Source organism: Buteo buteo, chromosome 7 (assembly GCF_964188355.1).
Source record: "Buteo buteo chromosome 7, bButBut1.hap1.1, whole genome shotgun sequence".
Taxonomy (NCBI): Eukaryota; Metazoa; Chordata; class Aves; order Accipitriformes; family Accipitridae; genus Buteo; species Buteo buteo.
The window spans coordinates 1138053-1153811 of NC_134177.1; the positions used below are offsets into that span (position 1 = coordinate 1138053).

The 15759-nt window shown below is 55.1% G+C and overlaps 1 long non-coding RNA gene across 1 annotated transcript in view; it reads left to right on the plus strand.

The window, feature by feature from the left end:
- Positions 1–249: 249 nt before the first annotated feature.
- LOC142032536 (uncharacterized) overlaps positions 250–15759 on the plus strand; it is a 34377-nt gene continuing 18867 nt past the window's right edge. The window contains exon 1 of the long non-coding RNA XR_012650879.1: positions 250–339. This is a non-coding gene — a long non-coding RNA (uncharacterized LOC142032536). The remainder of the gene's footprint in view (positions 340–15759) is intronic.

Consider the following 15759-nt stretch of genomic DNA (forward strand, 5'->3'; position numbering starts at 1 on the left):
AGCAGTGGAAGTTGCTGCTTCCTACCTTGCTCTCAAGTACGGCTGACTTTTAAAAGTCCTAAACCACACTTTATGCAAAACGAACCCTATCTTCTTGTTAGCACTAGTAGGGTGCAGTGTCATGGGGGAAGTTCCTGTGGTGACCTCTGCTGAGTGGGTAAGGGTCAGCCAAGCAGCTTGTCTTGGTTAGGCTAAAAACAGACATCTGTGTCCTGCCGATAGCGGCTCGCCACGGGTCAGGCACCACGTCTTGCCATCAGCGTGCAGAAGAGCTTCTCCCGCTGCTCGCTTGAGCACGGAGTCTATCTGGGTGTTTGTGTGCACATTCGGCAAATCCAGGTGGGTCTGCTCAGCATCGTGCCTTCGTGCAGTGTTGGGGCACAGAGCCCGGGCAGCTTTGGAGGGACATTTTTGTCCCTTCCCTCCTCTTCCTGCACCCGCCGCTTGCCAAACAACCGGGATCAGCAGTGCCTGCCCTCGCCGTCGGCACGCTTGGCTTTGCCGTCCTGCGGCGGAGCTGCTCCGGCGCCGGCTGGCTGTTTCAGCAGAGGCACGTTTAACGCTGGGTGAGTTTGGGGGCTGGCTCCGCACCGAGCAGCGGCAGCGATGCTGCAGCCCGGGACTGGGTGCTCCCCGGGCACACGCACACAGGACCCGCTGCGGTGGAAGCGTGGGGTGTGCTGAAATCCCGAACGAGAAGCATGAAGAAGAGCCTGGCTCGGCACCGAGCTCTCAGCGCGCGCTCGTTGGCGGTGGATAAAAACCAGCGTTGGGCACTGAGAGCCGCTGCGCTTTGGGTCTGTAGGATGCACTACGTCTCGTTTCACGGGGTATTTTTCTGCAGCCAGTCAGAAAGTGTGGCAACAGCCTGCGTGGGGTGTGCGCATCCAGCCGGGGGCTGTGGGTTTGTCTTTTTTTCCCCCTGTCCCAGTCACCCCCGCGCTGTCCCCCCCTCCCCATGCAGCACCATCACCCGTGGTGGGCAGGAGCTGGGGCCGAGTGCTGGGTTTGGATGATTCCAGCGATGCTCGGGGGCATTTGGGCAAGGGGGACCCCCAGCCAGGGCTGACCAGCCTCTGGGCTGGAAATAGGTCCGAGCTCTGGCAGCACGGTGAGCCTGGGCGAGTGACAGGCGGCCGCCCACCCGTGCCTCGTCCCCGCCGTTGGCTGCGCGCTCGGCACCGCTGGCCTCGTGTGCTTGTGCCGCAGCGCACGGGGCCGGTCGCCGCTTCTCACGCCGCTTCTCTGCGACTGTACCGCGCGTCCCGCAGCAAAACCGATCTGGTGGTGAAATAATGCCTGTGTTTAAAATGCCGTCTTCGTAATCAGTACGCGTGCACGTGCCAAATGGATCAGTCTCTCTCTGGTGTCTGGCTGGGTACGCCGCTGTGCTGCCGGGGAAGGTGGGCAGCTCCCCGGCCGGGCTGGAGGAGCAGCCGGTGAACAGCAGCCGGCGCAGCGCCCGGTGCGTTCCTCGCGGTGCCAGCGACCGAACGTGGGGTTTGGGATGGCGGGGATGCAGGAGACCCCGACGCCTCATGGTGAAGGGGTCTGTGATTGTGGTTACAAGGCCTGTGGCATTGGCAGCCGTAAGCAAAGGGGGGGAAATATATCCAGTGTGTGATTTTACCCAGCCTCTGACAGCTGCTGCTGGCTCCAGCTCCTTCCTCTGCTCGTGATTTCTAGTGCAAAGAGGAAAATGATTTGAAAAGATCGTTACTGCATGAAACCCAGCTCTGAACATCTGTGCTGAATGGAAAATTTCATCCTAAAATAGACACACAGATACAGAGTGAAAAGGAGCAACTTATGGAAGAGAGCTTGCAGGAATTAACAAGAACCTAACCTGCCCTATAAAATTGCTCTGGGGGTATCTGAGCAGCTATCAGCATTCCTTCCTAACTTCACTGCCCGCTGCGTTGCTGTATTAATTTCTCCCAATAGCAGGTATTAGTCACTTTAACTGGGTCCATTCTCTAAAACAGCTCCATCCTGTTTGGAGGACATGGTGTCTCTGAAGTGTGGTGCTAGGGTTGGGTCTGCGTTGCCCTTTTATGTGTTTTATCTGTAACACAAAATCAGTAACGTACGCCTGCAGCAGCGCAGAAATGTACGCCTGAACATAACCTACCTCTTCAGTTGGTGCTTGGTTTTATGAGTTGCTATAATGGAGTTTCAATTTAGTCTGCAATTAAATTATCTCTGATCGTCTTTTCACGCAGCTCGGAGCAGCCCGTTCCAAGAGCCCCGTGCTCTCGGCACGGCCGTAGTTCAGCGGCACTCTGTAGGGGTGCACAGGCCGGCGTCTGCTCGCCTTTAGTCTTGAGATAAGAAACAGAATAAAAGGTGATGGCGGCCGAAGACGCTGGCTCGGCGGCTGATGGAGGCTGTGTGCCGGCGCAGGGGGGTGAGGGCGGTGGGGCGGGTGACGATGCCCGTGTCGGTGCCAGCCCGGCAGTGCCCGCCGGGGCTGCCATGGCAGCCAGGGCTGCCCAGAGCCGCCAGCCAGCCTGACCCGGTGAAGGATTCCCCGAGCGGTGCTGTTTGGGGAGAAAAGGCAGGATTCACCCCGTGACCCCAGGGCTGAGAGCTGCCCTTCCCCTACTTCATAGGGAGCAGAGGGAAATAAAGCACTGTCTGGTTGAGAGGGGGTTTTTTTGTTCTTTAATCGCATGTTGTCCATAATGTAAAGCTTTATCTTGTCCTCTTGCCCCAGAAGCAGGGCTGGCTGATGCTGGGAGGCACGCTGTCACCGGGAAGCTCTTCAGCCCTCCTGCTCAGCCACCACCTGGAAACCCCCGGAGTCGCAGCTAACACCCGGTGTATTTTGTAGGGAATCGCTTTGATCGTCACTATTTTTAAAGAAAATTCTGGAGCGCGGCTTGAGCGTGGCAACTTAAACTGCTTGGAGAAGGGCCAGGGTTAGGAGGTAGTTTATCACTTGAGTAGGTCGGGGAGAGTAAGTGCGTACGTTAGGGACCTTACCAAAACCAGCTGAAAAGATGTTTGTCGTCTTGTACCTACAGCGTGCTTGAGAAGGGTGGGCAGCTCTTACCGGCTGTGAACGGAGAAAATCTCAAAGTCTGGCTCTTGTGCTGAGGGATCGCGTGCTTCCCAGCGCAAGGAGCACGAGCCCTTCCATAGCTGACCTCTAACTTCCCAGCTTCCCACTCCCTCCTGGCCTCCATTTTTTTTCCCAGCCTCCCACCCCTTTTAGCCTCTTTTTTTTCCCACACTCCCACCCCTGCTTAGTGTCCACTTGTTTCCCAACCTCCCACCCCCTCTTGGCCTCCCTTTTTCTCCTGGCCTCTCACTCCCTTTTGACCCCCAATCTTTTTCCCGGCCTCCCACCCCCTTTTCCCAGTCTATCACCCCCTTTTGGCCTCCAACCCCTTTTTCCTGGCCTCCCACACCCTTCTGCCCTTTCAGCCTGCCACACTTTTGCTGCCTTGACTTTTTTTTTTCCCCAGTCTCGACTACTGATTTTTATTTATTTGTTGTGTGGCCTTCCCTTGTTTCTGCTGTCTCAGCTTTTCCCCTCTCAGCTGAGCCCCTGACAGTCTCCAGGAAACTGTTCTGAACTGTCCCACGTCTTGAACGCCAGACACAGCAAAAAAAAAAGCAAAAAAAAACCCCCATTGGCAGGATTTGGGTCGGACGTGCTGCTTTCCGCATCCCAGAGGAGCCGGGCGCGGCGCCCGCCGTGCCGGTGCTGCCCTGGAGCTGCTGCGGTATCGGGTGGTGGTGGAGGAACCAAAGGGCAATCCGTCTTCCTCCCGGAGCCGCTCAACTTGGCTCCGCAGAAGAGCAGCAGCAGCGTCCCGCTGGTAATCCAGTTGCCTCTCCCGGGGCAGGCAGCACGTCCCCTGGGACTCCTGCCCAGCAGCATCCCTGCTGCGTGATATGCTTCTTATTTACATCCTCGAGAAAATTAGAACGCAGAATTCATTTAGCGGGATTTTTCTTTTGCATTACCAAGCCTTCAGTGCCCGCCTGGGGCACCGGTCAGTAACCGCAGCTGCCCCCCGGGGCTCTGGCAGCGCTGGGGCTGGGTGTCCCCGAGCCGTGGGGACCGGGGCGTGCAGGCAGGACGGGCTGGGGTGCTGGGCAGGACACGGGCAGGAAAGCGGGATCCCTGGGTCGCACGCTGGATCTGAGAGGTGCTGCTCACGTAGAGCAGAGGTACCAAGCGATGGATTGTGCCCCTCGTTCCTCCTGTGCACTGGCATGGCGCATGGCTGATCTTAAGATAAAATCGCGAGGGCGTTCGTTTTCCAGACCCAGAGAGACGGGAGGAGCTGGTGTGTCGGTGGGGCCGGGCGCCTGGCAGCGAGCCCACCTTGTGCACCGGCAGCCTTCCCTTCGCTGCCACGGCAGCCCCCCCGTGCCGCCGGTGTAGGAATGGGGTGCTGCCGTGCTGGGGGGAGCCGTGACCCGCGAAGAGCTGCCTAAGCAGAAGTACCGTCCGGGAACAGCCTTAAACATTGCAAAGAAACGGGGGCACGCGCTGATCTGCCTTGGCTACGCGGGCTTGCCCGGGATGCTACAGCGAGTACTTGCCACCTGGGCTGCTACCCGTGTCTTGGGCTCGGCGAGGTTCTGTGTCCAGCGCTGCCTCAGTAATTGAACTTTAATACGCTATGTGTTCAAGTTTACTTAGATTATTTTTCTCTGGAGGAACCTCATATCACTAGGTGTTGGTAAACACGGACGTTGGCCTGTTGTCTGAGGCAGGCTTCTGCATACCCACGCTCGGTAACAAACCTATTAATGACAGTAACAAAACGACCACTGTGAGCTTAAGGCAGAACCAGCTCCATCATTGCTGGAACGGCTCAGGAAAACGCTGGGGTGTTTCAATTCTTGTTAGCCCCATAGCCACAGCCACCCGCGATGGTCCCCTTCCCCGGCGGTGGCCGTGTCCCTCGGGCAGGCTGTGTCTCGGGGACCGCGTGGTGAGGATGCTGCCGGCTGGGGCAGTGCCACGGCTCTCCGGCCCCCGGCACCGGGTGCCAAAACGAGCCCAGCCCCCTTGGAAATCTCTGCCCTCGGAGTTCAGCCCAGGGCAGAGCCTGGTGTGCAAACGCTCTGCCAGCAAAGCGAGGGCTTGGGTTACCCCCCCAGGTTGTTACCGACTGCCTTCAGGTACGCCAGTCGAACAGAGCGCTCGCTGCCGGAGAGCAAACATGCCAGGTTTGCCGCTTTCTGACTCACCAGTAAGTAAATTGGGCAATCTTCTGTTTCCCAACCTGTTTTCTTTCTCGGGAACTCAGTCTTCACTTCGCTTTCAGGACAGCAAAGACCTAATCCAGCTGCTAGTTCACACATGCATCTCTCTCCCTGCTCAACAGATGCCGGCAAAACCCCTCATTTTTCGTGAGAAGGAAGATGGAGCTGTGCCCGGTGCCCCGGCAGCGGCGTGCCCACCCGCTGAACCTCGCAGGGCTGTGACCCGCTCCCCTGCCGTCCCTTCCCGCAGCCTGAGCCCTGTCCCGGGGTCCTGCCGACCCCAAATCGCTCCCAGGGCGAACGCTGCACCTGGGGGCTGAGACCCCCCCCGTGAGCTGGGGGCTGCTGCGGGGCCGAGCGCTGCCCCGCTCCCACGGGAACAGGACGGGACAGGACAGGATTGGACCCGTGTCCCGAGATGCCCCAACACGCAGGCGCAGGGCGACGTTCCACGGGCAGCGCCCAGCATCAGAAACTGCCAGAACCTCACTCTGTTTTTCACATGCCTCTTCCGTGTCATTTCATATTCAGCGCTAAAATGTAGGCCTCGCCACTTCCCAATTTATTTTCTGGCATTTTACATTTCCCCCTGCTTCAGTAACTCGCAGTGCTCCCCTTCCCCGGTGCCTCACAGCCCTGCTCCTGGAGGGGGGTACCCGCAGCCTGTTCTGCCAGGCAGATCGGCATCCCTCCAGCCTGCTGCCGGATGGATGGATGGATGGATGGCAGGAGAAGGGACACGCTTCCAATCCTTCCCCCTATTTTTTTTCTCCTTTTTTTTTTTCTTCTCCCCTTCCTAATCCCAGGCAACGGTTTGTAATGCTGCAGTTTGAAGATACCCGCTTGTGACAGATGAGCAACATTTTCTTGTACTTTATTTGTAAATTCTTTCCCACTAGAGTGATTATTAGTAATTATATGAACCAAACTGCTACTTAAGTCTCTTGCTTTCCACGTGGCATCAGTTCAGGCTACTACAGGGCAGAAATCATTGAAGAATTTGGCACCCTATTTCGAGCATGCTGTGACAGTCCTCTCGGGCAAACAGAATTTCGTATTAATTTTTTAATCCCTCATGTCCTACCCTTCTGAGCTGAAGACTCATTCTGGGAAGAAATCTGCTAAATCCGGCACGTGACTTTCTCGCAGCACCGCTTGCGCTGTAGTGTTGAACGGGAACAGGAAGAAATGTGTCAACAACTTCGTGTCTCTTCTTGTCTGGGGAGCGGCATCCCTTGCCAAGTCGGTGATGCCTTTCGGCGAGGCGCGCCGCCTGCCAACCGCATCCCCGCGCCGCGGGCGCGAGCACCCCTGGGGTGCCGCTCGGAGCCCTGCGGACCCCCGGTCCTCGCCCACGGCCGCGGACCAGAGGTGCGGGACGGGGACGTCTCCGGCTGGCAGGAGCCGCGGTTCGCCTCCCCGCGCTGCCGCCGTGCGTCGAGGGGGAGGCTGAGTCATCCCCTCGTTTTGTGTTTTGTTTTTTTTTTTAATAGTCCGGAGGAGGCCCAGCTGTCTCCCCGCCGGGCGCGGAGCGTCTGTGCCGCACGGTTTCAGCCTCCGTGCGAGCGCGGTGGCTTCCCACTTCATCCTTAATGTCATTGTTCCCGGGGAACGGCGTGTGCTGGCAGCGTACCGTCCCGTCCGCGGGTCACTCGCTGTCGCCGCATATGTCGGAATTGGCTTAACTGGGGCTAAAACAGGGCTGCGTTCACACCTTCTCTCTGGAAACAAGGAGGAGACGCGCGTTAAAACCGTGCTGGAGCTTGCGTTTCGCCCGATGTGTTTGTGGCAGTCGAGGCGCGTTGCCTTCACGCGTCTCTCTTCTTCCCGGACTTGATCCAATGGTTGGATCGAGGTGGTTTTGGTAAGGGGAGCGCGTCCTCCTGCCAAACCGGAGCCGCCGGCAGCCCCCCAGCTCTGCTTTGGGCAAAGCTCACGTGCTGAAACGCAGCGTGTTGAACCCGTGGCCGCAGGGCAGCTGCTGGCTTCTGTTGTCCGTGTGTAAATTGCAGCAACAGGAATTCGGGTGCAGCCCTGGTGCGGGATGGAGCTGGCGGGGCACTCATGCCCAGACCCCCTGTGCATGGCGCTGTGCACCCAGACCCCCACTGTAGCGGGGACGAGTGGTGCTGGACTGGGTCCCACGGGCACTGCAGTCTGTAACACCTGAGCTCCTCCGTGGGCACGGCGTTTTGGTGCTTGTTTCTCCAGATGGGTTCTGGTCTTGGAATGTTTGAGCAGGGTAAAAAAAAAAAAAAGTTTTTAAAAATATCAGAAAATGAATGTATGCTCCTGAGTTTCAGTAGTGGATGGGGGATAGCCATGGTGTTATACAATTCATTAAAAATATTATACTGATGGGCAATGCACTGTAATTAAAAAAAAAAAAAAGATCGTTTGCAAATCATGCGGGGATTTGTTTTAATTAAGTGCCGCCTTGTCAGACCCACGCTGGGTTACAGAGGCTGCGAGAGCCCAGTTTCTCTCTTAATTAGCTGATTAGCTTCCCTGGCCAGAGGAGGCTGGCTGGCGCAGGCCGCCGGCCATGTGGGGGGGGTGACTTACATTGGCCATAGTTTGGATTTTTGCAGGGGGAGGAGTACAGAATCTTGATTTACTGCGACTGCCGACAAATGAGGAAGTTACCATTACAAAAAAAAAAACAACAAACAAACCAACCGCCCCAAAGGAAAGCCCAGCCCCAGGCAGCTGCTCTTCCCGAGCTGCCCCAGCCGGGCTGTCCCTGGGGGGGACAGGGGACCCTGGGGCAGGGGGGGTCCCTGTGCGGGCGATGGGGCAGCACCCAGTGCCCCGTGTGCCCACCGGCGGGGCCACACGGAGCTGCATGACGGGTACCTGGAGTTCCTTAGAGCCGCATTCCTGCAGCGTGTTAAACCGATGCAGAAATCACCGCCATAACGTAAAAATACGGGATGCCTTTGTCGGAGGGGGAGAAGGGACCTCCTGACCCACGGTGCTGGAGATTTGTCATGCTTAGTGGACGTTCCCACTCAAGCACAGGGACGGTCCCTCCGCCAGGACAGCTCGGACTTACTGACTGGGGTTTTTTCCACACCTGGGCTGAATCCCAGGTTTGCCATCACTTGCCAGGGATTGCGGCTAGAAGGGGAGGAAACGCAATGGGAGGGGAAAAAAATCTTTGTAACCCGCTCTGCAAAACTGCACGGATCTTTTTTTAAAAAGAAAAAATAAATTGAAAATTTTCAAAGGCCCTTTTAAAAACAGGGTTAAAGAAGGAAAACTTTGGAGATCAGAATTACAGTGTAGAACTAAGCTTTAGTGAGGAAAAGTTTCATTTCCTGTTAGTTTTGTTCATGGGTTTATGTTAGTTTTATGAAGTTGTATGGTGTAATTTATCTAGTCTTTCCTATATATGGGAACATTTCAGAGTAAAATGTTGTTAACAGCTTGAAATGCTGCCATGCTCTAGCATTTTTTTGTTTTAACACTATTCAATGTGAAAAAATTAATATTTTGACTCAAAATACTGAATAGCAACTATGAATGTTAAAAATTCGCAGCTCATTTCAAAATCTGTCAAAACTTCCCAGTGAACAGAAATACCAATTTATTTATTTTTTTGGACCAGCTCTAATCTTGACAGTGAACTGTGGTGGGTCTCTGCAGCAGAACTGTCAGTGACCAGCAAAAGGTTTTCCAGGGCAGAGCCCCGCACTGTCCCATGTATGTTTCAAAGCCCTTTCCAAGAGGAAAAATGCCTTCAGTTTTCTGTGTGGGGAAGGACTTTCAGGTGTGGCTCACTTTCAATATTTGGCTTTCCAATAGATGTCTGATTGTCTTCGGAGGTAGCGGACACCGGTCAGCACCACCAAAGCCGCTGCTGGAAAATCACAGCATTTGGTGTCTCTGAGAAGTGGTGGCTTATTTCAGTAGCTCCCTGGTTTTCCATGGCTGAAAACTATTCCCAGAACTGTGGGAAGTGGCAAACTTTAAAAACTTCAAATGCGTGACCTTCCAGTGGGCGTTAGCCCAGCTCGCGAGGGGAGCTTCCCGGGGAGCCTGCTCTGCCTCCACGCTCGGGCGGCTTCGCTTGTCTGCCGGCTCCGATTATACAGCTGAGCGCGGGTCTGGTTTCCTTCTTCAGTGCACCAGAGGAATCTGTGCAGTATTCCAGTAATTTTTAAAAAGTCATTAATTATTAAGCAGGCATGTATCTGGGGTCAGTGAGATAACTTAGCCTAAGAGATATAACTCTGTTTGCAAAGCTGTTTGTGCGGAACAGCTGTTTCTGCAGAGCAGCCTATTGTGCAGGGAAGAAAATTTATAACTAAAACAGTTATAAAATGTCAACAAAGGCTCTGGTATAAATAGCCAAAAGTTCAGATAAAATAGGAGCCGTTGAGGGCCACTTTTCTCAGCCTTTGAAAACCAACTGGGAGTTTTCGACAGTAAAAATTGTTCGACCTGCCAGTGAAGCCCCGGGTGATCCCAGCCCCTGGAGTCCCGCTGGACTGGACGCGCTTGGGGCAGGAGCCCCCTGGCCCCCAAGCTCTGCCCTCCCGTGGGGCACCGCATCCCCCGAGCCCCAGCCAGGGGCCAGGAGCTGCACGGAGCGGGGCGGCTGGTCCCATCCCATCCCATCCCATCCCATTCCGCGGAGCAGGAGCAGAGCCCAGCCAGCCACCCCGCGTGCCCTCGCTCCGGCCGGCTAGCGAGGCATCCCGGCATCCCGGGCGAGGAGAGCAGCAGCTGCTCCCTGCATCTTCTGGTCTTGTTATCGTCTGCTGGCACTTAAACCCCTAATAGCTTGTGCAAAATTAGCTTTACTGGGAAAGCGTGTGTACTTTAGCTCTTCGCTCCTAATGCATCAATTAAGCTCCGCATTATCTGGGAAAGGCAGGGGGAGGCGAGGGCAATGCCTGCAGAAGCCAGGCTGCAGGCAGGAGAAGGGAAAACTGCCTTCCAGTACCCAGGACCGTGGGAAACCCTCGCCCCGGTGTCCCCCTGCCCCTGCTCCCTCTCGGCCGGCCGGTCATGCTACGTCTTCCTTTGGCTTTGCTGGGGCAAGCTGGGGGGACAGCAGCCGTGCCCCGGGGGTCGGCACCGGCCCCCCTCAGCCCACCCACTGGCATGGGGCTCGGGGGGCCCTGGCCCACTGCACAACAGCAGCTTCCAGAGGAAAAAACAAAAAGGCACGAAGGGAATTAGCTTAGAAATGTGCTTCCAGACTGTGGGAACCACAAATTATACAACTCGAGTGACGTTTCTCACGTCACTGCAAGGACGGACGTTTGCAGGTGTGGTTGCCAGTTGTGTGAGGAGTGCAATCCTTTTTTTATTGTTTAAATAATAAAAACTATGTGCTTTAAAAAACAAAACCAAACAAACCACAACCCTAAACGGATGTCATTAAAATCCTTCACCTGGGATAACAGGGAGATCAAAGAACAGAAAAACACAAAGGCTCTGGCTTTGCTTTACCTCCTTGCTTGGCTTGTCCCTCTGACTTCGGACTGCTGGGAGGGAGCTGTCTCTTCTATGGTAAGAACTGGTGGGTTTTCCACTGGCTGTGATTACAGGTCGGATTGCACTCATATGCATAACGCAATGCAGTTTCCAGCATTAATTATGCATCGTCAGAACTGGCACATTTAGCAGAGAAGTGGTCGGGATCCTGGAGGTGCTAAGGAGAGCGATGCGAGGGGAGATGCAGAAGGGCTTCTCGGGTGGCCTGAACAGCAAGTCGAGTCCGTTTGCCTCACTGTTTGAACACTGTATTTGTGTCTGAAAATTAGCTCGTTAACCAGGTTGAAAACCCGCTGTGATGCTGCTGCTCCAGCCAGGTTGAGAGCAGACCCCTGGCACGGGACTCTCGCCGTGTGCCGTTCGCCGAGGCAGCGGGTGGCCCGGGAAGAGGCTGGCGTTGGGCTGCTCTGCTCCTCTACCGGGGCACAAACGGGGCTGGAAGCGTTGGCCTTTGGATACCGTCTTGGGCAAGAGGGGTGGTTGGGGTCTAATTACACCCGGGCTCACGGAAAGCTCGTTTGCGGTGGGCAGCACGCTGCGGTGCTCCTGTGCCAGGATCAGGCTCCACTCTGCTTCAGCGAGAGGTAAATCGGTGACGGGGGCCTCCTGCTGTCAGATGCACACTTCGAGCAACCGCACGCTTGAGTATGGGCTGCTTACCAGCGTGATGCACTGCTGAGGGTTTATTTTGATCCCCTGTTGAAGGTCTCCACTAATTTCGGGGGAGGTTTTCCCAAGGGGGTTTTGTTTGGTGCCAGCTTGAACAGAAAACAGATGCCGTAGAGGGGCCGGGGTCCCTGGAGGACACCCTGCCTGCCCTCCTTCAGTGCTCTTCCATCGCAAAGAGGAGAAAATAACCGTGAAGCAGTTGTGGTCAGGCTCCGCCAGCAGCAGCAGACACCCGATAGAGTCAAATCTGTTTCCTGCCTGCTGCGACCCGTGGCAGCCCGGCCGGCTCCGGATGCTCCTGCGGCTGGAGGAGCGGAGGGGGTTTCTCTCGGTCCCGAAATGACTCGGCAGAGCTGTGCACCGCAGCCCTCGTCCCGCCGCTCCCTCCTCCCGGCCCCCCCTGCGTGAGCGGCAAGGGCACTGACACCCCAGCGTGGTCCCCAGGGAGAAAAAACAAAGAATTTGGCTACACGCGCTGAAGACAGCCAAGGATGATTTGAACGAGCTGACAATGCTGTTTCCTTGTTCTCAAACGGGACTTCTGAGGGGTTTTTTCCTCCTCTGCTTCTTTTTGACTCTTCCTTATTGCTCCCGTTTGAGGAGCGGTGAGCATTGCCCTCTGTCTGTGGCCGGGGAGCCCACCTCCCCCCGCACCGCGTGGGCGGTAGGTGCAAAAACCCACCGCTGAATCCCAGTCTGTGTTTGCAGCCCTTAACTCTTGGGTCATAAATAGTAACTGCTGAATGTTCAAGTTCTATTATCCCTCTACGATAGATTTAGCTCTTTTACAGCCATTTGCATTTCTAGATTTCCAAGTGTTTTACCAAAGTGTTTTACCAGGGTGGTTAATTCTGATTATCGTTGCTTGCTTACTAGGAAGCTGGAGCAGGGGCAAGTGAAGGGACTTGTTATTCCCTGTCGGAGCGAGTTACAGCTAGAGGAAAACGCCGGGCTCCCCTTCGGCAGCCTCCTGCCCTGCCACTAGCAATCCTGCCTCCACTTTTCTATTAGAAAAGCCCTGCATGGCCAACCACACTGGAATTAATTCTTCTTTTAAATGAATCATGCTAAAAAATTCACAACGCAGGAGTGGAAGGATTATTTTTCAGAAGAAGCCTTGCCTGCAGGAGGCACGGATCCTGGCAAAGTAAACCTCGACCCTCCCCGCTTCCTGCAGCAGGCGGAACCCATGAATAAGGAAAAACTGCCCTCCTCCTAAAAAGCCCCCTCGGCTCCCACCCCGCGTGGGGCTGGCGGTGCCCCTGCCACGGCTGGGAGAGGCTCTGCTGGGGCTGCAGCCCAGTGCTCAGCGGGGAGAGTGGCCGTGCTTCCATGCGGATGTGATCCCGATGGGAAGGGCCAGGCCAGCAAAACTCATCTTGGGGTTTTTTTTTTATTGCCCATCAGAGCATAAGTGGGCCTGAGAGGAAGATTCACCCGCCCGCCAGCCCCCGCTGCCCCCTCCACCCGCATCCCTCGCTGCCCTCGGTCCCTGCCCGTCCCTGCGCCCGGCTGCTTTCCCTCAATGAAACTGCTCCTGGTCACCCGCCGCTTTGTGGGCAGCGACCTCCCTTCCACCAGGACCGGCCGTTCTGCACCAGGGCCGCCCCACGGAGCAGCTGGTGAGCCTGCGGTACCCGGCACAGGGGGATGCTGGTATCAGCCACCCACCCAGCATCCCATCTGCGGGGTCTCCATCACCCTAAAGCCACAGCCTGCTCCTCACCTGCGAGCTGCCCCAGCCGGGGGCTCTCATGGGACCCCAGCCCCGTCCCCGTCCGTCCCCCGGCACCGCGCTTGCCCCGCATCAGCCCCCGGCTGGGCAGCGAGCCCCGGCAGGGCTGCGCGGCAGGCCCAGAAGTGAGCAATATACGTACCAGCCGGAGCGCCTAATTGCTCCGGTTTAATGGCTTTTTAACTTAATCATCCCTCCAGACGGAGGGAGTGAAGGGAAGCACCACTTGACAGCGCTTCTGAGACGCTCCAGCAGCAAAGCGCAGAGCAGCTCCATGCCGGCGGGCACTGGGAGGGATGGACGGGTGGGCGTTCTGCTGTGAATCTATAGGTGACTCACAACGGCAATGCACGCGTGGAAGGCTGTCCGGTTCCTTCCTTTATGTAATGCTCAGCATTTTCTCTGCACCTTGGTATCCAGAACAGCTATTTGCTACCTAATGCACCTTGCCACAGCAAGTAGTGACACACCGGGGAGTTAGCAGAGGAATTCCAACAGCATTATCTTAGTGACCGTGTTGCTGCATTTCTTTGCTGCTTTGCAAAAATTGGGGCAGCTAAAAGGCAGACTTGCTAAGTGTTGGCTGGCTTTTCTGGGGTTGTAGCCCTTCTACAACACATCGCCAAGGGAAAATGTGAACTGTTAGATTTAAATACAACTTTTTCCTAACGTGCCCTAGTAAAGAACACAGGCTCCTAATCAATTTTTCTTTTGAGTTGAGTCTTCAAATGGTTTCTCCAATCAAGTATGTTATCTTTCAGGAAAAAAAAACCAAACAACAAAACCACCTCCAGAAATCCTGTTGCCTAAGGGGTGAAGAGAAACATGTAGTGGTTTGTTTTCATAGGAAAATCAGTCTTTGTTCAGAGAATGAATCAAACATGCAGGGACTTTGACTTGGATGAGTTAACCGGGCGTTTAGCAATACAGTTTTATAACATGTGCGTGATTTCTAATGAACTGCGTGACAAGAAGTGGCCAAAACTGCGATTGGCAACAGCAGGGCTGTGTTTGGTTAGGAAGGTCTGCTTCAGTATTTGGCATGGTCCAGCCCACAACCAGAAACTCGCTCACTTATTGCAAGAGCTTACATACGACCTGAAAATATGTACGTTTGTGCAGTAAATAACATCATCTGCTTGGAAAAAAAGTCTGCATTTACCTCGGGAGATATTCCCATCGGTATTTAATGGGGAAGTGTTGTACGGATACGTATGAATTGGGTCACACCGCACCCAACTCTGAAACTCGTACGAAAGGCTTTTTGTTTGGTGGGCTGACTTCTGAAGCCCCTGTTCGGCCGGTGCCTACGTGCTGCTACTTACCGCCGCGGCGGGTCCTACCTGCTGTATTTATGGTCCAGCTGGGGGGGGTCTGGCACGACCAGTGCCGGCGGGCAGAGCGACGGGCGCTGGGGTGGCTCTGGGTGCGTTTCTCGGTCTGGGCTCAAGCTGCTGCAGAGTTAGTCACCCTATTTCTTGGCTGGTTTTCTTTGCTTTGAAAAGCACCTTCCACGCAAGGCTCTTGCCACGTTTGCGGTCCCTTCTGTGCTCATCCAGACCCTGGAGGTCCGTCTTCTCCCTTACTGAGGGCGGTTGCTCACGGGCCCCCGGGGATGCTGCTCCTCTTCCTCCCTGCCCTGGCTGCCCTATGGAGAGCCCACGCATCGCACTCTCAGCTGGGTGGGTACCTCCAGGGATACCAGAAAGGCTGAAAAATTAGCTTTTTCTTGGCAGTAACGCTGCGGGGAGGAAGGGAGGTGAGATGGACTCCCAACTGGAAAATGCCTTTTCTGCCCTCCTCTGTTGAAAACCATCCTACTGTGAATGTAATACTTTTTCCGCAGCTCTAGGAAATACAATAATAGGTTGCACATTCAAACCAGCTGCTCGTTTATTTTTTTCAACTGCCTCTGAAAAATGCTTGTAATTAGGAAAAATGTATAACAAGAAGTACAAACAAATCAAAGTCTGTCATTAGCCAGGAAGAGTTGGCTCTCTGCCCTAGCTATGGTTTTATTAAATTAGAATAATGAAGCAGAAGCTATACAAAGAAAAACAAGTGCTTTGGAAAGGTCTGAAAATATACAGCCATTAGTTTAGAAAACACATTTTCAAATTTAAACGTGAAGCTGTAAACATGTTAGCTTGTGCTGTTCTAATACCTCCTTCTGTAAGGCTGCATGAACCTTAAAGAAATACCCTTTAAAAGGGAAATGGGAGGAAATCTTCTGTAATACTTTAAATTTCAACTGTGGAGCTGGCAGAACCAGTCCCAGAGCAGATCCCCACGGACTCGGAGGCGGCTCCGGGGTGTCCCCGTCGGCAGCGGTGCCAGCAGAGCTTTGGCAGTGGCCAGCTGGTTTGAAGGGCAGTGGCGAGGCTGCGCCAGGTGGGACTCGAGGATGGTGGTGGCATTATGGATTTGCCTCGTCTCCTTTGGGAGACGTAATCCCGCCCCCCCGAAATGCTGTCATGCACAAGGGGTGTCGTGGAGCGATGTGCACTGGAGCAGCTGGGACACGGGATGAGGAGAGGAAGGACAGCCTGGGGCGAGGGGACAGTCCCCAGGGCATCTGCACCATGTCACGCTGTCGTGGTTTAACCCCCGCCAGCAAC